Source organism: Lissotriton vulgaris, chromosome 2_1 (assembly GCF_964263255.1).
Source record: "Lissotriton vulgaris chromosome 2_1, aLisVul1.2, whole genome shotgun sequence".
NCBI classification, from domain to species: Eukaryota; Metazoa; Chordata; class Amphibia; order Caudata; family Salamandridae; genus Lissotriton; species Lissotriton vulgaris.
In genome coordinates, this window is record NC_141687.1 from 1,165,461,844 (window position 1) to 1,165,482,687 (window position 20,844).

General features: G+C 45.8%; 1 protein-coding gene across 2 annotated transcripts in view; it reads left to right on the forward strand.

The window, feature by feature from the left end:
• SCMH1 (Scm polycomb group protein homolog 1) overlaps nucleotides 1–20,844 on the forward strand; it is a 413,339-nt gene that overhangs the window by 273,992 nt on the left and 118,503 nt on the right. The window lies entirely within an intron of this gene.

Consider the following 20,844-nt stretch of genomic DNA (forward strand, 5'->3'; position numbering starts at 1 on the left):
ACTCAAGATGCATTCTTCCACGGTATCGTGGATCTTGTGTTGTGATGCTATCCCGGTTATTCTCCTTATTGTATCCCAGTATCCCCTTATGGTCGGACATCCCCATATCATGTGTATCAAGTCCCCCTTCTGTCTTACATCTCGGGCAGGCATGTTGAGTTTGTGGGAACATTCTAATCCGGTCTACATGGGGACAAGTAAGCACGATGCAGTATCATTGTTTGAATAAATTTGAATTTCGAGTTTCTCGATAACTTTCTGGGATGTTCTACTATGACCGTCCCCTCCTTGTCTGACATATTTCTCCCTATATCCCCGACCAAGCAATTTTCAGTGCTTCCAGTGAGACCCTTGTGTGGGCGCTAATTCCAGTGTACAGCCATCAAATCAAGTGTCTACCTCTCCCCATATAGTGCATCATCTTCACTAAGTCATTGCTAGTGGGTTCCCTCCTCTGCGGTGCCCGGTGTTTTTTCATATATTGAACCAATGCAGCATGTATTAAGTACAGGTGAACTGTGGCACCCGTTTCATGCACAAAGGCATTGTGGTCTAGGAGCAACTCATTACTAAATAGGTCTCGCACCGTGCTGACACCCATTTCCGCCCATGGTGCTAGTCTGCGCGCTGTGAGTATGCCGCTCACCAGCGGGATTCCTAACAATGGAATATTGCCTGCGTATGCAGGGGATGCAGTTGTGTATCGTAACACCGCTTTCCAACACTTAAGCGCAATGTCTAGTAAAGGAGGTAGGTCTCTCGGCAGGGTATGTCCAGGCAATAATAAAGCATGCAGACCTCCACTATCTAAGTCGGCCGCAGTGTACCCTATTTCCTGCAGATTACGACACGCCGTCCAGTATGACAACTATTGCAGTTGGCAAGCGTAATAATAAGCGCGGATGACCAGAACTCCCAGCCCTCCGGCACGGGTACCCACTTGCAATTTTTTTAAGCTTATACGCCTCCTACCCTTCCCCCATATTAAATCTATTAATAAAGTGTTTAATGCATTTAAAGTGGCTTGTGGTACTAGTAATGGCAGGTTAGTAATAATATAATAAACGTGGCAGAACAACCATTTTCGCAATGGCAACTCTCCCCATTACAGACAGTGGCAGTGCAGTCCAAAAGGTGACGCTGGATCTTAGGGTTCTAATCGCTCTATTAAGGTTACCATCTAACATGTCCGCACTTGCCCTATAAATCTGGTTACCCAGAAACTTAAATGTGGTCTGCGCTATCTGAAGCTTGGTATTTCCGAATTCTATTTCCACGTCATCTGCGTGTTCCATGAAGAAAAAGGCATGAGATTTTGCAGTGTTTAAGGCCAGACCCAACAACCCCTCAAATTGTTTATACCTGGGCATAACCTCAGCCAATGACGCTGCGTTGTCTTTAACTTTGTCCGCCGTTTTTGCGTGGTCCACCCTAAGCAGATTCAGGCCAGTGGTTAGGGTCCCTATCTGGATCTCGATCGCTTTTCTAGAGTCCCTTGCTTCTCGCAATATGAGGTCCAATTTATCCTCCGGAACTGTTAACGTAGTAGGAGGGATGCAGCTAGCTTCTGGCGTATTGTAAATGTAAATGTAAATGTAAATGTATTTATATAGCGCAAATCACTGACCGAGGTCGGTATCTAAGTGCTTGCTTAGGGAACCCGTCCTGGTATTCCCCTGTGAGATAACCCCGGCAGGGTATCCACAAGGTGAAAGCCAGGCATCCTGCCGCAAGGGTCCACACTGTTCGCTAGGTCCTGAACCGCGTCCGTGCCACCCTGTTCCTGTTGTTGCTTGTCTCTGTTCCGTCCCATCACGGCGATAGTTAGTGGTGACCAGGCCCAACCACCGCAAACCCCAAGTCAGAGAATCCGTGCTATCCTCCGCTGCTGTTACACAATCAGTTTGTCCTCCCTCACAGACAGGCAGGTATACTGCGCGGTCTGCCTATGGCGCTAGAATGCTATTGGGCACCCCGCGAGGCGGTGGACAGCACTCCAGTAGAGAGGGATCCACACTGACAGTCACTTGAGTCACAGTATGTCTCCTGCCATATTCCAGAGCCCGCTTTATGTAAGTGCCTGCGCCCTCCAGTATGTTCTCAATATCAGTGCTAGACCCGGTCACGAGGGGTCCGTCCGCCTACAATGAATATCAGGAGCACTGGGCCGCAGTCCGACGCCTATATGTACACAATACAGTAGTTCCATATACAGCCTGTCACGGCCAGTCTCTTTGTCCGTGATCCTCTATCTCATTTGCCTGTGCTATGGGAACATCCCACGGCGCTCTTCATATATGCTCAGGTCACCACTGCGGTATGCTGGACAATCAGTCGCACTGCCATCTCATGGCACTCAGCCTCGCCGCCGTTGATGTGTTTCCCCTAGTGAGCCTGCAGCCTGAACTCGCGAGCACCACCCTTGGTGCCAATACAGTATTTGACTGCCCGCAGTATAGGAGTATAGGATCCTCACCCTTCGTTTTAGCCGCTACTGTCTCTCTGGGGGGGGGGCCACACGTGTCCCCGAGGTCGTACTGATGAGCCTCTCTCTGATGCTTGCTTTGCCTCGGGCTCAAGCGCCGAAAACCAGTGAAGACTCTCTGCCCCTCCCTCTCTGCCTCGCCACTTGCCGTAGGGGAAAGGGGTGTGCTGCAGGTCCAGCCGGCACTCTGGTCATCTGTTCCCGCTTCGCCTGCAGGTACTGCCAAACAAGAGGGGCGGGGGGGAGGGGGCGGGGACAAAGGCCGTCCCGCACTTACCGACGCACCGTGTCCGCCGAACGCGTCCCCTCCTCCGCCACCTAGTCCGCGTTTGGGTCCACCAGGTACTCCGGTCCAGGAATTAGTGTAGGCTCTGGATCCTCCGCCACCGCACTGCAGTCTGTATCGACCTCGGCTCATCGGCGCATCGCGGCGGAGCTCCGCAGCTCTCTGCAGTACTCCCTGCATTACAGGCCCAATATGGCGTTCCTCGAGCTCCGCAGCGGCAGGTCTCTACACCGCACCGCGACCAATGCCGGCGATGGACACGGTTTCTGTTGGTATCGCCTGATTTCCCCGCAGTTCCAACTGCAGGATCTCGCCGCTTGTCCCCAACTACACCTGATTGGCAGGATTATGACAGGATAATTGTCGGCCCTGGTCCGGAGCTCGTCTACCAGATGACCGCCATGCTCGGCGCTCAGCCACGCCCCCCACTAATTACGACTGTTGTACAGTTGTACAACCATATGAAGGTACGCTACAAGTTCTACATATAATTTGAATTGTGGTGCTATATAATGGGTATACTTTACTCCACTTAAATTTCTGTTTTAAATTGCTTGTGTGTTCAAAACAGATATTAAATTCACTGTAAAGGAACCTTTTACATTTGTGCAATGTTCTGCACTGACAGCTTTTCAGGGTGGGCAGTTTCTTAATTACATTTGGTATTTTATACATTGTAGTTGCCAAGCAACACAAAGTCATCAAAACATAATAAACTATAATATAGTTATTCACGTTAGCGAGAGTACTTATTTCCCCATCACTAGAAACAACAAGAAGAGGGCACTCCAAATAGTATTAATATTACTCATCTGCAAATCACAAATATGGAGGACAACTACCTAGAACTAATAAGCAGGAACGCCCATATCATAAAATACTTAGCCATGCTCTCCAAGAATGCAGCCAAGAAATATAAGCACAACCTTATGAGGAAAAACCCTGACACGTTGATTACTGACACTGCCTTCTCCGCGGATAATGGCATCATCGCGAAAGACATGATATTCTTCACAAGAAGAACGGTGAAATGGCGCAATGCCATTATAAAGATGCTTAACATAAAATCCATAACTAATATACAACATGGTACTAAATTCATGGCCATAGCATCACTAAGACTCAGAGCGGACCTTTGCATAACTATCTTCAAGAACCGAATAGTGATGATTCAAGCCTCTAACAACGAATTGGAAAAATTTGACAATATGTTCTTAACCTTAAAATGAATTGTTGAAAACTCAAGTCCAATACAACACCAGAGACCGCTAGCAGACAATCCAGTCTCATCTGACATTACCATCGCAATTAGCACACCAACTAGAGACCTCCAGGAACCTGAACAGTTTTCGCTACTAGGAGACACAAACCCACTACAACACCTGAGACCTCCAGAAGACAACCCAGTCTCATCTGACATTACCATCACAATTAACACACCGACTAGAGACCTCCAGGAACCTGAACAATTTTCGCAACTAGGAGACACAAACCCACTAGAGCACCAGAGACCTCCAGAAGACAACCCAGTTTCATATGTCTCTACCACCACAATCAGCACACCAACTAGAGACCTCCTGGAACCTGACCAGTTCACGCAACTAGGAGGCACAAAAAGAACAGAAGTCTTGTTGCTTTGGAATGACTCAGAGAGAATTCGAAGTGCCCTCATCAACATAGAGCCTCCTCAGAGTGAAAAATCGACCTCAGACAGCATACTAACTAGAGACCTTAAGGAACTAAAACATTCACCGCAACAAGGAGGCACTAGCGAAACAGGAGGTCCAACATGTGAAGACATTACAGAGAGAAAAGAAATGTCCACACGTCACACGTATAACATTTCAGATACTCTCCAACGGGAAGAAGTGATGCCTCCCATCAATGATGAAACATCTTCAACGAGCAAATCACAAAATGAAAACCTAGGAATAGCTAACTCGGAAAGAGCCGCCCTTTCTATACCCCTAAATACGTCTACACAAAGTTCTCCTAGAACGATATGCTCCACAAACAAGACTTTAGGAACACAAAACAAAGATAGAGACTCAAACAAGGTAAACAATGGTAGAAGAGACAACCGATATAAGGGCAAACAGAACAAGATCCAGATGAAAAGCTCAGAACGAAAACTAAGGAACAAAAATCATGAAACTCGAAATGAGCGCATGAACAATCCCAGTATGTCACCCAGAATCATAAGAAAGATCACAGAGCTCCAAACACAGATGAGCAACCTGTCACAGGACTTACTAAGCACCCTTAAAGGAATAGAAAGACTACAGGATATCACGGAAAACACTCACACAGAAGTCGAGCACATCCGAGAACTATTATATACATCTCAATGCAAGAGCAAGAAGAAGGCGATGCCACTTTCATACAGACAAAATAGATCAGATAGGAAGCAGAAATATTTAACAGAGGAAGAGACCCTATCCCTACTCCGGGATTATGAGCCTACTGACCGCATTAGAGGGGAAGAAATCAAAATAGTTCAGATAGACGCCAACAGAATATCTAAGCCAAATGGAAGGAAACCCAATCGCAACAACCTACAACAAGTCCAACTAATCACCGAATCGCAAAATATGAACCCACGTAGAACAGAGAATTCTTTAAAATGCCTACTGCTCAACTGTCGATCAGCAGCTAAACATGCGTCTGACAAAGCCAACATCATTATTAACCAGGAAATAGACATAAAAATCCTCACCAAAACATGGCTATCTGAATCCTCGTCCCCAGTCATGGACCTTTTGGTGCCCCCTCATTACAACATTGTGAGACTTGATAGGCAAAAAAAGATAGGAGGTGGTATAGCCTGCATACACAGATCGGACTTAGAAATTACCCAAATACAATCCGACCCTCTAGAGTCATGCGAATATCTAGGTCTCAATATAAGATCGGCTAACAAACCAAGTTGCAACCTACATGCCCTATATCACCAACCGGGAAGCAATATGACCTTCATTGATCAGCTAATGGCGATAATCACGGCTAACACTAACACTAACACTGACGCTAATAACATATTTTTATGTGATTTTAATCTCCACTGGAACCACAACAACGACAAACAGGTCAACACTTTGAAAGAATTTTTAACCGAACTAAACTTATCCCAAGCATGTTTACAACCAACACATTCGAAAGGAGCAACATTGGACTCGATAATCTCTAAAAATTAGAATATCTCAATCCTGGCAATAGAGCCTTGCGACTGGTCAGATCACCATGCCATAACCTTCTTGATACCTACATGGATGAAGATACAGACCACACCACCTATCAAAATCAAAAGATGGATGCATGATACTAGAGACTCGAACATGGAACTACTAATTGAAAGCTGCAAGAAAGACCTAAAAATACCTCTCAACGTGCAGAATGTGGATGAGCTAACGAACCACTACACTACTTCAATAACGAAAATAGTCAACGCCACCATACTGCTGAAATTGAAAAGAGTTACAAAGAAGGATAAAAACCCATGGTTCAATGGGTCATTGAATGAAGTCAGGTGAAAATTGAGACATGCGGAAAGAAAATGGAGACAACACCTATCATCCCCAGAGCTGAAATCCCTCAGAAATATCAGAAATGAATACAACAAAAAGATCCTCAACTCGAAAAAGGAGTTTATTAGAATAGAACTAGATAACGCCAAAAACAGACCACAGAAACTATTTGAGATCATAAAACAACAATCAAACAAGCAAGCCAAATCTGCCCAAGAAGTCTCTAAAACAAAACTAAGCTGCGAAAAATGTTCAAACTTTTTCACCGACAAAGCCAACAGGCTGGAAAGAGAACTCAAGATGGCAGCAGACAACCGTGACTACCACACACAATCATTGTGCAACACTACATGAAAAGATGTGGACAATTCGATAAAAAACCAGGCACACTGGGACACCTTCAAATTATTGAACCAGTACGACATTGCTAAAACGCTATCTGACATCAAACCTAACAACCACTATAACGACCCACTACCATCTAAATGCCTAAAAGAAATCAGCCATATTGGGATCCCTATTTGGACAGAATTCGTAAACGCCTCTCTTTCCCAGGGGATCCTTCCAGAATGCCTAAAAACAGGTCAAGTAGTACCGATCATCAAAAAACCTACAGTGGACCCAGCGATCCAAACAAATATCGCACAGTGACCAACATCCCACTTCTTGCCAAATGAATAGAGAAATGTGTACAGAATCAGCTGAGCCAACACATCGACAATTTCTCACTATTAGATGACTGCCAATCAGGATTTAGAACAGGTCACAGCACGGAAACGGCAATCTGCAATCCTACACATTGTCGATGATGCACTTCAGGCACTAGATCAAAACCGATCTTGTCTACTCATCCTCCTTGACTTATCATCTGCATTTGATACAGTAAACCACAAACAATTACTGAAAGTCAGAGATTCCTGGTCAACCAATCACTCTCACCTTCATGTCCAAACACAATTGGAGTACCTCAAGGATCTACATTATCTCCATCACTGTTTAATTTGTACATCGAACCCTTACAGAACCCTTACAGAAATTCTGCGAAATTCCAGAATATCCTACCACATGTAAGCGGATGACACGCAGATCTACATCAAGATCGCGGCCCTGGAAGGCACCATCTTAATGAATTAGGCCCTCAAAATGACGCTAAAATGGCTAACTATCATTCATCTGAAGCTAAACGCACATAAAACAGAATTCTTACTTATCTTCCCACAAAAGAACCAATCAGAAGTGAAGGAATGGTTGAAAATGATCACAGCGTTAAATTGCACACCCACTCTAGTTGATTCGGCTAAATCAATTGGAATCAGACTGGATGAGAACCTAGACATGAAAGCGAACATCAAAGCAATGTCAAAAAACGCCAGTTTTCATCTGAACTACTTAAGAAAAATGAAAGCATTTTTAACTGTGACGGACCTAAAACTAGCAGTACAATCACTGGTTATCTCGAAGATTGAATATGGGTGTACAACGCTAGCAGGACTACCAAAAATTTCCACAGCAACATTAAAAGCATGCCTCAATGCAATGCAGCAGCAAGACTTATCACAGGAACGAGGAAATTTGACCATATCTCCCCGCAACTGAAAGTGTTAAATTGGCTACCTTACGAAGCCAGAATACAGCTAAAAATGGCATATATTACCCACAAAGCGATTCATTACAACACACCTAGATACCTTGTACAGAAAATTGAAATATCGGGTGGAAACAGACCTGCCAGGAGTGCCAAGGAACTGATGCTGAGACCACCCATCTTCAAGAAAAAAAAAACCTACGATAGAGCTTTTTCAGGAGCGGCCCCCAGAATCTGGAACTCCCTCGCCCCGAAAATTAGAAAAATTCTAAACACTGCAACATTTAAGAGGGAAACTAAGATCTTTCTCATGAGTAAGTTCCTTCCATAAACAAAACAAAACAAAAAAAAAGAAATCACCAACTCTATGTTGATACCAGCGGTCGACGCGATACTAACTCTGGGTATGAAAAACATAGAGGACTAAGGAAAAGTCATTAAAAGCTTTCATATACGGAAGACCCCGTACATCTTATATAATATAATTAACTCCCTATCCTACCTCAGAACATTGTATATTCGTTTGTTAACATGTACTGTACTCTATCTATTGTTTATCTTCGTTATCTTCCTTTCATCTAGCGTTGGAAGAAGTACACCCAACTAATTTCTCTATTGTCATATCTTATATTATATAAGACGTGTCTCCAATCTATTTCTTGTTATATTAAGCGCTCTGATACTCAAGGGTCTTGTTCGCGCTATAGAAAACCTTCAATAAATAGGTAAATAAATAAATAAGTCTATCTCCAGGATTTGGTAGAGGAAAATCAATTTAAAACCAGTAAGGCACAGTAATTTTAGTCAAACTCAACATCCAGTCAGAGCTATATTTTAAGGTCTCATCTATTCCATCCCGTAGGGATGGTGGACGAGATTTATAGTAAGGCTTCTGAAAAGTCTACCCAACTGCGGATCGCATACAGTTCATGTGAGCCAGGCGCGTGCACAGGAATTCGCTCCCCCTACCCCTCCCACAAAGCACGACAAGACAAGAACATCAAAGCGACCGCGGCCGCTCTTGATTCCATTTGCCACCAGCCATAAACAGGACCATCTGCTTGTGAATCGGAATGCTGGCATGGTTGCCCAACCCCCCTCCCAGCGATACCTTTCCTCTGCCATTCTATGGTTTCCAATACGTCTTACTAAAACCTAGTTATCTATGCTGAAGTTTTTTTTTTTAGGGTACTTGCTTGCATGTTTTTACGTGGCTGAGTGGGAAACAAATAGTTTCTCTTTTATTGCAGATGCAACCTTTCAAATATGGTTCCGGCTATCCACGTGAGTTGGAAATTACGGAAAGCATGCTATTTCTGTGAAAAGGGCGGTGGTTAGGCTTTGACCCTAGATTTCTTCTCCGTGGTTTCATACAACATTTAACAGTTTAACAGTAGCACTCTACCGCCCTCACTCTACCACTCTACAGCCCTCACTCTACCACTCTACTGCCCTCACTCTACCACCCTCACTCTACTCTACCGCCCTCACTCTACCTCTCTACCGCCCTCACTCTACCGCCCTCACTCTACCACCCTCACTCTACCGCCCTCACTCTACCACTCTACCGCCCTCACTCTACCACTCTACTGCCCTCACTAAACCTCTCTCACTCTACCACTCTACCGCCCTCACTCTACCACTCTACCGCCCTCACTCTACTGCCCTCACTCTACCACTCTACCGCCCTCACTCTACCACTCTACCACCCTCACTCTACCGCCCTCACTATACCACTCTCCCGCCCTCACTCTACCGCCCTCACTCTACCACTCTACCGCCGTCACGCCCTCACTCTACCGCCATCAGGCCCTCACTCTACCGGCCTCACTCTACCGCCCTCATGTCCTCACTCTACCGCCCTCACTCTCCCGCCCTCACGCTCTCACTCTACCACCCTCACTCTACCGCCCTCATGCTACCGCCCTCACTCTTCCGCCCTCACTCTACCACTCTATCGTCCTCACTCTACCCCCCTCACTCTACCATTCTACCGCCCTCACACCATCACTCTACCGCCCTCACTCTACCACTCTACCGCTCTCACTCTACCACTCTACCGCTTTCACTCTACCACTCTACTGCCCTCACTCTACCGCCCTCACGCCCTCACTCTACCGCCCTCACTCTACCACTCTACTGCCCTCCCGCCCTCACTCTACTGCCCTGACTCTACTACTTTACCGCCTTCACTCTACCGCCCTCACTCTACCACTCTACCGCCCTCACTCTACCGCCTTCACTCTACCACTCTAACTCTACCGCCCTCACTCTACCGCCCTCACTCTACTACTCTACCGCCCTCACTTTACCGCCCTCACTCTACCACTCTACCGCCCTCACTCTACCACCCTCACTCTACCACTCTACCGCCCTCACTCTACGACTCTACCGCCCTCACCCTCACTCTACCGCCCTCACTACCGCCCTCACACCCTCACTCTACCGCCCTCACTCTATCACTCTACCGCCCTCACTCTACTACTCTACCGCCCTCACTCTACCACTCTACCGCCCTCACTCTGCCACCCTCACTCTACCACTCTACCGCCCTCACTCTACGACTCTACCACCCTCACTCTACCGCCCTCACTACCGCCCTCACACCCTCACTCTACCGCCCTCACTCTATCACTCTACCGCCCTCACTCTACCGCCCTCACTCTACCGCCCTCACTCTACCACTCTACCGCCCTCACTCTACCGCCCTCCCTCTACAGCCCTCACTCTCTCTATCGCCCTCACTCTCTCTATCGCCCTCACTCTCTCTATCGCCCTCACTCTCTCTATCACCCTCACTCTCTCTATCGCCCTCACTCACTCTATCGCCCTCACTCACTCTATCACCCTCACTCTATATATCTATTGCCCTCCCTCACTCTATCGCCCTCCCTCATTCTATCTACCTCCCTCCCTCCCTCTATCTATCTATCGCCCTCCCTCTATCTATCTATCGCTATCTATCTATCGCCCTCCCTCCCTCTATCTATCGCACTCACTCTATCTATCGCATCACCACAGCATCACTCAGCACCACCACAGCATCACTCAGGGGCACAACAACATCACTATGCGCTACCACAGCATCAATCTGTGCAACCATTCAACACCAGGTTCAAATATGTTCTCTCAATGTTTCAAGCTTTATTACAAATGTCACAAAAAGATGTTAATATTTCACTTCTGTTCTTGGATTTTCGTCACAATAAAATACACTGAACATAATCTTCACAAACGTTATTTACAAAAGTTTAAGCTATTGCCATTATAAATTACAATAACTTTTATTTAAGTATTAATTATTTAAAAAAATTAAAAGCCATTGTTATTTGTAATATCAATACATCTAAGTCCCGTAAATACAACACATATTGCATTACAAATGATATAGGTGTCACATATGCGAAAGTTAAAACTATTGGAATTGTAAATGACAAAGCTATTAATTTAGCTATTTTCAAAACCAACACATAAATACAAAATTTGTCATTTACAATACCAATAGCTCAAACTTTCCTAATGCGAGACCTATTGCATTGCAAATGCTTGTTTAAAGGGGCTAATAGCCTTATTTGGAGGAGAGTGCTATGGAAAGAAACCCCTAAATTGCACCCTGTGACCCAGAATCACCCTCAAATGAATGTGGTATCATTCCTTTGTGCTTGCAAAGTGATAATGAAAAGTTGTTCACCATGCACCTCTTTCTTTAGAATGCTGGGGGATAGCACTAGGACCTTGACTAAAATTAAGCACAGAGAAAGATTTGGAGCTGAACCCTCTGCAGAAAAGTGCAGTGCAACATTTTTAAAGTGTTAGGATTGCTGTGATTTTAATGTCTGCTTTGAGTTCAAGAGCACATTTAAGATACATGTACAGCTCAGAGAGCGAGAAAACACTCACTAGCTCTTCTCTAAGCACCTTTGTTAAAGTGCCCGGCACAATTTTATAGACAACCCTTTTGTAGTTTGCATTATCTATGGTACACCAGCTATAGTGCTATTGCACTCATCTCCTGAATTAGAAAATGACTTTGTGAATGACTAAATTGTGCATATGTCTCTGAGGTGACCGTACGACCAATGACTGCATTGAACTCTTTTGTGTCCTTTGGGTAGATATAATTCCACATTTTATGCCCTGCTGATAAACGCTTACAATGCTGTTAAGAAGCTCTCAACCTTAAAAGAGCTTCTTCTGAATTTGAAACTCGAGATGCAGTGAGTGGCTGAAACTTGGTTTACCAATTTTACTTCAGATGCCTGTAATGAGATTGCTTCAGTCTGTTATTCACTTTTCGAACTGCATTGCCAAGGAAAAAAGGTGATGACCTTCCTTTTTAGAGAAAACCCAAGGAAATGTATGAATGCCTCCTGTAGCTGTAATCCTGCATTAGAACCAATGACAGTAAAATTGAAAGACCCTAAAGGTAGCTTTTGGTCATGCGTCTTAGTTTCTGACACATTTGATCTGCTAGTTATTACTTTAGGAAGAACTAAAATCTCTCAAGTTTTGTCTACGTACTATTGAGCATTGAAGAGAGTTCAAATTCTGAATGCGTTTGTAGTTGCCCTGGTGGATTACTGCAACACATTTTACTGGAGCTACCAGCTTTTTGATTCAGAACCTTCAATTTATTCAAAACTGTGCTGCAAGACTAACATGTTGGCTGCACCGATTGAATCATAATATCCCTTTCCTAGCAACCTTAATGGCTGACAGTAAATGAGTGAATGTTCTTCAACTCTTTACAGGTAGTGTATAAGGGAGTATTACTTAAGGCAGTATACACCCCACAGTGTTCTCCCGTTAATTCACGGTTTAAATGATACCCGCCTGCCTGTTTGTTGAGATCAGTAAATCAGTTTCGCGTTGAGATTGCCAAATTTTTCCTTCTAAACCTTAGTCCGTAAATTTCCTTTAGCGACAGCTGCAATCAGTTGGAATCTCTCTGTCTTTATAATTACACGCTGAACCGTGTCTGTTGAAATTTAGGAAGCAACTGAAGACCTGGCTGTCTCCTTGCCCGAATGGGAATTAACATAGTCTTTTTCAGGTTTTAGGGACTGTGTTTGTCTTGAGTTCTGGTTCATTACATGTGTACTCTTAAGTCTTTTGCCAACTTTCTCAATCATGGGTATTTCATACAAAGTGTTTCTGCTAAACGGGGGTAAATCATGTATTTAAGTAGTCTCGCTTTCTGCTTTGAGCAGTGAAACGTAATTGGTGTTGGGATTCCTCGGGTCCTCAAGTGCAGGATACCCTTTTTATGTAAACAGGATACTGGGGGCTAGAGCAGTTGCACCAGTGGAGGTCACCTACATATAAGCTTCCCTAAGCCATCAAGGGACAGGTCATAACGCCTTTAATGCAGCTGATTTCTTGAGTTTAGGTAATAGGCAGTTCTGCTCTGCATAAAGAAAGATACATTTTGTTTTTTAGGTCTTGAGTGGCGTACTGCGCACATGCGCAGTCGAGCTCGCGAGAGTTTATGTCTCAGATTGAACTTCACTAGCGAGGGTTACGCCCCGCCCCTCTTCTCCATTGGCTGGCCTCCTAAACGGTGGACAGCCATTGGAGAAGAGGTCCTAGTGACGTTCTTCTTTCTCTTTAAGCTCCGTCCTTTTCAGATTGGGTTCCTTGACTTACTGCTGAAGTAAAAGGTTTCTTATCTTTTTTATGGGTTCAGATGGCCCCATAAAGAAGATAAGGAACCTTTTACCCCAGCAGGAAGTCGGGGCGCCCAGTCTCAAAAGGGCTTAGAGACAAAAGGCTGCGCATTCCCCGAACTCGACCTTTCATCTTCCACAACTTGATAATGTTTAGTAGCAATTACACCTATTATTCAAGCACTAATTAAACATTTGTGTTATACAGATGTCAATACTCCCTCGAAGTCACAGGAGTGGAGTTGCAGGCAGCACATACTTTGTTCCGCTTTCTTCGCACCCAGTGCCTCGTAGACGTATATCTGTGCTTCTGATAGCTGTCAGCGCCTTGATGGCCGATGTCACAGCCATGATTTCGCCGGCGTTGCGCCTCTAATTGCATTCTGTAAATGTTTGTGCACGCGGCTGCAGTAATTATCCAGCAGCGAGGAGGCAGAGGCAATTAGAGCGTCTTCTGCCTCTCTTGTCTGCACCGCTCCCTCTTTGTCATCGAGAGCGGGAGACGTTTGATGAAGCGCTGGGACCCAATGATGTCTTTAAGAGGGAGCAGCTGTTCCCAGTCGCTTCCTGATTGCGCCTCTTGCAAGGCCGAGAAGCCCCCGTGCGCAGCTCGAAGCACCTCAGACTCTCCCCAAGCCTCCCACCGCGCCTCATCAATGGGTGACGCCCCAACTTTCCCTGAGTCCACGATGTGGCTGTAATTACAGAAGTCAGCTCCGTAAGTTGGCCAAGCACCTCGGTGATAGGGCGGTCGCAACACGTTCTGCAGTAGTTGAAGTGCCTAGAAGCTGACATGTGCAGCTGGTAGCACTTCAAACTATCCTCAGGCCTACCACTGCGCCCCATTGATGAGCCACACGCCAACCTTCCCTGAGTACACTGTGTGGCTGTCATTATACAAGTGTCTGTTTCATGAGTTGGCCAAGCGCCTCGGTAATAGGGAAGTCACGTTCTGCAGTCATTGAAGTGCCTAGAAGCTGACGTGTGCCAGAGGTAATAAAATATTTAAACATTTGGGAAGCACACACTTATTACCCCTAAGGGTATCTAGGTGCTGGGGGGCCATTGGGGAGATTAAGTGAGCTGTTGCCTAGAGTCACATGGTGCTGAGCTGAGCTGCCCTTGGTGCTGGGTATCGAACTGTGAGCCCCGTTCTCTGAAGTCAGCCGCTCTGGCCGCTGCACCACACCTCTTCTCAGCTAGCACTTTAGCCTATCCTCAGGCCTACCACTGCACCCTATTAATATGAAACTCCGCTAACTTCCCTGATTGCACCATGTGGGTGTCATTAGAGGTGTCTCTTCAATGAGGTGGCCCAGTGGCACAGTGATGGGGGAGTCCTGGGTTTGCAGAAGCTGCAGGTGAGAGGACCCACTCTGTGTGATGCAGAGGTAGGGAGAGGGGCCTTGGCCAGTGGGTGAGACACGTCTACAGAACCAGACCACCTGGGCAGTAAGACGACTAGCCCCCCCTCCCCCTCCCAGTGTGATAACTGCACAGATCTCCCTGAATGTGGGACAAGGTGTCGCACACTTTCTTCCGATTTCCTCGCGCCCAGCGCCTCGTAGACGTATATCTGTGCTTCTGACAGCTGTCAGCGCCTTGATGGCCGATGTCACGGCCATGATTTCGCCGGCGTTGTGCCTCTAATTGCATTCTGTAAATGTTTGTGCGCACGGCGGCAGTAATGAGCCAGCAGCGAGGAGGCAGCCGCAATTAGCGCGTCTTCTGCCTCTCTTGTATTCGCTGTTCCCTCTTTGTCATCGAGAGCGGGAGACGTTTGATGAAGCACTGGGACCCAATGATGTCTTTCAGAGGGAGCAGCTGTTCCAAGGCGCTTCCTGATTGCGCCTCTTGCAGGGCCGAGAAGCCCCCTTGCGCAGCTCGAAGCTCTTCAGACTCTCCCCAGGCCTCCCACTGCGCCCCATCAATGGGTGACGCCCCAACTTTCCCTGAGTGCACGATGTGGCTGTAATTGCATAAGTCAGCTCCGTGAGTTGGCCAAGCGCCTCGGTCATAAGGCGGTCACGACACGTTCTGCAGTAGCTGAAGTCCCTAGAAGCTGTTGTGTGCAGCTGGTAGCACTTCAGACTATCCTAAGGCCTACTACTGCACCCCATTGATGAGCCACACGCCAACCTTCCCTGAGTACACTGTGTGTGTGTGTGTGTGTGTGTGTGTGTGTGTGTGTGTGTGTGTGTGCGGGTGTGCGTGTGTGCGTGTGTGTGTGTGTGTGTGTGTGTGTGTGTGTGTGTGTGTTTGTGGCTCTGTGTGTGTGTGTGTGTGTGTGTGTGTGTGCGTGTGTGTGTGTGTGTGTGTGTGGGTGGGTGGGTGGGTGCAAATGCAATAGATCTTGCATTTGCTAGAGATTACGCTATTGACATTGTATACGACAATTCCATTTATTTATCTGTTTTCAAAACCAACACATAAATAAAAAATATGTCATTTACAATGCCAATAGCTCTAACTTTTGCAAAGGCGAGACCGTTGCATTGTAAATGCTTGTTTGTGCTTGTTCTCAAGCTCTTTGTGCGCTCATGGAGAGAGAAGCTGTGTGGCTTAGAGGGATCACAGACTGGAAGAAATTGAGGTGTGGGATACATCCAGCAGTGGCTTTATTTTCACCACCTTTACCTTCCGCCTTATTCTTATGCACTGACATTTTTCCCCCGGTCCATTGGTGACTCCTTTTTTGAACTGGCAAAAGTTTGCTGTGAGTTCATCACACCATTATCGTTTGGTGCCAAGATCACATTCTTCATCGATTACTAATTGTTTGGTGTGGTTTGGCACCACTGCTACTCTAGCCAAGTAAAAAAGTGCAGAGAAACCACAAAAGCTTGAAAGCGTTGCAGGTGATATTGTACCTAAAAGATTTAAATGGCAGTTTCTCAAAAAAATTAAAGTCATCACACAAACTGCCCTTCTGGTTGCATGCCAACATGTGGTTCAGAGACTTTAGTAGATGAAGTAGTACAGGAGATGTCCTGGACTTGGACCACTACATCTTCAATCTCTGTACGGAATCAGAACTGGTCTGCCAGCTTCTCTACTGGTACTTAATGACCTTATCTAGATAAAGATTGTGTTTACAAAGCAGAACAGAGCTCAACTTGCAGTGGAAGTGGAGGAACTGGAATTGTCCTGCATTTTTGTCAAACTTGTGTGAAATGAAACATACTTAATGGACTTTTTGATAGTGGTTGAACGAATAATGGTTTACTTTCTCTTTTTGATCCCCCTTTGTTCTTTTAGGCATTATGATGAAAAATGTGTTCCCAATACAATGCAATATGGGCCATTTTATTACTCGTCTGCTGTTCTCGGTGCACTTGGTGCTCTCTGTCCTTTGGGTGAAGAGCCAGAAATCTTATTCTGGTGACAGGTTTTTGGAGAATTTTGGCTCCTGAAACATGTATTTCGACTACAAAGAAAATTGTGTCTTTTTTAGGTCACAGCCTGCACTGTTTGGTTTGCTGAAGGCATCTTGGGGACATTCAGAAAGTGGACCTAAGAATGCATTCCACCCGTTGCTTACCATTGGCTTTGTGGTTTGCAGCAAACATTTTCTTATTCTCTATTTACTGGTTTTATTTGCTTTAAGCTGTCCAGCTCAAGTTTGTCCCTCCCGTTGCCAAAACCTTGTTTACTGTATTCTTCCACTAACTAGCTTTCTGTAAACAGGCCTTTAAATGTTGTTCTTATCTTGTCACATTTGCGGTGCATTCAAAGACTGAGTTCAAATATCAAGCTATGTCTTCCAGGAAGCTTGGTGTTTATTTTTCTTTTTCTGATTTCAAAGTGTGAGGATTTATGTGACAGTCATGCTGGCTAATGGGGTCTGCTTGAGGAAAGCTGTACAGATGTTATTTTTTTTTAGCACACTACAAAATTGAAATACCTGTAAATGAACTGTGCTGACGATCAATTTAATGTAATGGGTGATGACATTTCCACCCATTGTCGTTTGTGCGCTGTATACCTTTATCAGTAAAACTATATGCGAGTACAAATGTGATGGCCATTTGTTTGAAGATGTGTTGTCTGTAATCGCAGCACGCTACCATACCATGCATACTCTACATTATACCACTCCACACCACTTCACTTTAATCTGCACTACTCCACACTATGTACTTTGCACCACTCTATTCTATTCCCCTCTACTCTGCGCCACTCTACTGCATGCCACTGCACTCTACGCCACTGCACTCTGTCACTGCACTCTATGCCAAAGCATGCCACCCCACTGTATTATACACCACTGCATTCTAGGACAGTATACTCTGCAACATTGCACTCTCTGCCACTCTGCTTTATGCCACTCTACGCCACTGAACTCTACTCACGTCCACTCCAAGCCACTCTAATCTACTCTGTACCACTGCACTCTGACACTCTCCTTTGTACCACTGCACTCTACACGACTTCACTCTATTCTGAAACAATCTACTCTGCCACTGCAGTCTACGTCACTCTATTGCACTCTGCTCCACTCCACACCAAGCCACTCCATGCCACTGCACTCTACAACCCTTTTTCTCAAAACCAACACACTCTAAGCCACTGCACTCTATGCCAATCTACTCTGCACCACTGCACACCACTATACTACACTGCTCTCTGCCACTTCATGCTACACCACTCTACACCATTACACTCTACGTCACATTACTCTGCACCACTGTACACCACTCTATTCTATACCACTGCACTCTACAACTCACTACTCTGCAGCACTACACTCTCTGCCACTGAACTCTCTGTCATTGAATTCTGTGCCACTTACTCTCCTCCACTCTACCCAGCGCCACTCTACTGTGTGCCACTTTACTCTATGCCACTGCACTTTGCTCTGCACCACACTACACCACTCTTATGCACTCTACACCAATACACTCTGCGCCACTACAATCTACTGTGCACCACTGCACTCTATGCCTCTCACTGTACTCTGCATCACTCTACACCACTCTTCTGCACTCTAAGCCAGTGCACCCTACCCCACTCTACTATGCACCACTGCACTCTTCGCCAGTGCACTTTACACCACTCCACTTTGCAACATTATACTCTGTGCCAATAAACTCTACGCCACTACTCTATACCACTCCACTGTACCCTTCACCACTCCACTCTATGCCACTTCACTTTAGTCTGAAACAATCGACTCAACTCCAATGCACTTTATGCCACGCTACTCCACTCTGGGCTACCCCACATCACTGCAATTAACACTGCACCACTGTACTTGACGCCACTCCACTATATGCCACTGTACTCTGCACCACTATTCCATGCCACTCCACTCTACACTGCACCACTATACTCTACCCTGCACCACTCCACTTCACTCTACTCGGAAACAGTTTATGCCACTGCACCCTATGCCACGCCACTCTACTCCATGCCAGTGCACCCTGCACCACTCTACTCTGCATCACTCCACTCTTATGCCACGGCACTCTAACCTGCACCACTCCACCATATACCACTTCACTCCGTCACTGTTCTCTGCAACATTGCTCTCTCTGGCACTGAACTCTCCGCCACACTACTTTGCGTCACTTCACTCTATGCCACTGTACTCTATGCCAGTCCACTCTAAGCCACTCTAATATACTCTGCACCACTGCACTTTACAGCTCTCTACTCTATAACAATGCACTCTACACCACTTCACTCTACTCAGAAACAATCTACTGTATGCCACTGCAGTCTACGCCACTCTATTACACTCCGTGTCAATTCACTCTACGCCACTCAATTTTATACTGCTGCACTCTATGCCACTGCACTCTACCCCAATGGTCTCTACATCACTTTACTCAAAATCAATACACTCTACGCCACTGCACTTTCTACCAATCTACTTTGCACCACTGCATGGTACGCCAGTATATTCTACTTTGTGGCAGTGCACTCTATGCCCCTCTACACCATTGCACTCTGTCACTTTATTCTGCACCACTCTATGACATAGCACTCTACGCCACTCTACACCATTGCACTCTACAACACTTTACTCTTCAGCACTGCACTCTCTACCACTGAACTCTATGCCACTCTACTCTGTGCCACTTTACTCTTTGCCATTCACTCTTTGCCATTCACTCTATGACATTCTACTCTACATCTCCACACTCTACCCTGCACCACTCCACTCTATGCCACTTCAATCTACACCACTCTATTCCACTCTGCGTCACTCCACTCTACGCCATTGTAATATACTATTCCTCACTGTACTCTATGCCGCTGCACTCTACACTACTCTAGGTCATTGCAATCTATGCCAATGCACTCTACACCACTTTACTCAAAACCAATGCACTCAAGCTACGCCAATCTACTCTGCCCCACTGTACTTTACATTATTTCCCTCTATACTACTCTACTCCACGATAATCCACTCCACGGTAATCCACTCTATGATGCTCCACTTAGACTCTCCTCCACTCTATGCCACGCCACAGCACTGTACTCCATTCTACGCCATTTTACTACACTACTCCACCCTGTGATACTATACGCAACTCCCTCCATGCCAGTTTATTAGTCTCTACTCTATGACACACTACTCTATGCCAATCCACTCTGACAGACTATCCCGCTGTACACCACTTTACTGTACAACACTCTACTTCACTCTACGCAGCACCCTATCTGCCACTCCACTCTGCTCTACACCACTCGACGACACTCTATGCCACTCCACTCTAGGATGCACTACTCCACTCTGACACTGTGCTCCACTCTACACCACTGAACCCTTCCACTCTACGACACTCTATTCTCTCCACGACACTCTACAACACTGTACACTATTCCATGACACTCCACTTAACTCCTCTCCTCGCCGCTCAACTCTACTGTACACCACTCCACGCCACTCCATAACACTCCACTCCTCTCCACTTTACGACACTCCACACCACGCTTCTGTACTCCACGCCACTCAATCCACACCACTCTCCTTTACCCTACTAACTTTTAGCCACGTTGAACAGCAGCCGCTCTGGTGCTAAAAATTGCTAAATAATATTGGGAAAGCCAATTGCTCTTGCATAGGCAAGATGTACTGGCGTTGCCAACACTTGTTTTAGAGGAGACCTTTCTTGGAGTATGTCAGTACTAACCTTGTTGTATATTTCTTTCACGCTGTCACAGGTTTTTTTCATTCATGCTGTTGATTTCACCAGTCCCAGCTGTCAATCTGTATATCATTATAATTATAGCTCTTGTAGCTTGGTTCGGATATGTTATTTGTCAGCTATCAGCCCTTTAGGATTTTG